Source organism: Molossus molossus, unplaced genomic scaffold (genome assembly GCF_014108415.1).
Source record: "Molossus molossus isolate mMolMol1 unplaced genomic scaffold, mMolMol1.p scaffold_m16_p_8, whole genome shotgun sequence".
NCBI classification, from domain to species: Eukaryota; Metazoa; Chordata; class Mammalia; order Chiroptera; family Molossidae; genus Molossus; species Molossus molossus.
Window position 1 is genome coordinate 714,164 of NW_023425402.1, and position 1,854 is coordinate 716,017.

The 1,854-nt window shown below is 37.2% G+C and overlaps 1 non-coding gene across 1 annotated transcript; it reads left to right on the forward strand.

Moving 5' to 3' along the window:
• The first annotated feature begins 1,542 nt into the window (after positions 1-1,542).
• LOC118622041 lies at positions 1,543-1,649 on the forward strand. The gene has a single exon (XR_004957880.1). It is a non-coding gene; the product is annotated as a U6 spliceosomal RNA (small nuclear RNA).
• The last annotated feature ends 205 nt before the right edge of the window (positions 1,650-1,854 follow it).

Genomic DNA, 1,854 nt, shown 5'->3' on the forward strand with positions numbered 1-1,854 from the left:
ATTTCTCAATAGAAACACTGCAGGCCAGAAGGAAGTAGCATGAAGTGTACAAAGTAATGCAAGGCAAGGGTTTGAATTCAAGACTACTCTATCCAGCAAGGCTATCATTCAAAATTGAAGGAGAAATAAAGAGTTTCACAAATAAAAAAAAAAAATCTAAAGGAATTTACCACCACCAAACCAGCACTGTTGTAAGAAGAAGAAGAAACAGAGAGACGAGAGAGAGAGAGAGAGAGAGAGAGAAACACAGGCATAAAATTAAAATGACAACTAATAACTATCTATCAATAATTACCTTAAATGTAAATGGCATAAATGCTCCAATCTAAAGACAGGGTAGCTGAATGGATATATGCTGTCTACAAGAGACCCACCTCACAACAAAAGACTCAAACAGGATGAAAGTGAAGAGATGAAAAAATTTTTCCAAGCAAATGGAAATGAACAAAAAGCTGGTGTAGCAATACTCATATATTACAAGATAGACTTCAAAACAAGGGCTATAATAAGAGACAAAGAAGGTCACTACATAATATTACAAGGATCAATCCAACAACACAATACAACCCTGGTAAACATATATGCACCAAATATGAGAGCACAAAAATATATTTAAAAACTTCTGGAGGCCCTGGCCAGTTTTGCTCAGTGGTTAGAGCATCGGCCTGCAGTCCAGAGAGACCTGGGTTCAGTTCCCACTAAGGGCATGTACCTTGGTTGCAGTTTGTCCCCGGCCCTGGTTGGGTCATTCGGGTGGCAACCACTCAATGTGTCCCTTTCACATCAATGTTTCTCTCTCTCTCTCTCTCCCACTCTAGCTGAACAAAAAATGGAAGAATGTCCTCGGGTGAGGATAAAAAAAAAAAAAACTTCTGGAGGACTTCAAGGGAGAGATCAATAGCAACACAATCATAGTGGGTGACTTTAACATGCTTCTGACACCACTGGATAGATCTAGACAAAAAATTAACAGGACATTGAGTCCTTACAAGATGAACTAGATTAGTTGGACTTCACTAGTATTTACAGAAATTTCACTCCAAAGCTGCAGAATATACTTTCTTCTCAAGTGCACATGGGTCATTCTCAAAGATAGACCACATGTTAGGACACAAAGCAAGTCTCTACAAATTCAAGAAGATTGAAATCATATCAAGCATCTTCTCAGATCACAGTGGCATAAAACTAGAAGTCAATTACAATAAAAATACACAAAAACATTGAAACACTTGGAGGCTAAATATCATGTAATTAAACAACAAATGGTAACTAACGAAATCAAGGAATAAATTAAAAACTTCTTGGAAACCGATGAAAATGAATACACAACAACACAAAATCTATGGGATGCTGCGAAAGCAGTCCTGAGAGGGAAGTTCATAGCACTACAGGCCTACCTCAAGAAACCAAAAAAAATTCCTAATTGACTTTCTAACCCTACAACTTAAAGAACTAGAAAATAAACAAACAAACAAACAAAAAAATCCAGAGCTAGTAAGGAGGAAGGAAATAGTAAAGATCAGAGCAGAAATAAATGACATAGTGCTCACTTTGGCAGTACATATACTAAAATTGGAACAATACAGAGAAAATTAGCATGGCCCCTACACAAGGATGACATGCAAATTTGTGAAGCATTCCATATTTTTATAGAATATATGTACCCCCATATTCATAGCAGCACTATTTACAACAGCTAAGATCTGGAAACAGCCCAAATGTCCATCAGTAGACGAATGGATAAAAAGCTGTGGTACATATACAGAATGGAGTACTATGCAGCTGTAAGAAAGAAAGAAAGATCTCTTATCCTTTGAGACAACATGGAGGGACCTGGAAAGTAGTGTCCTAAGT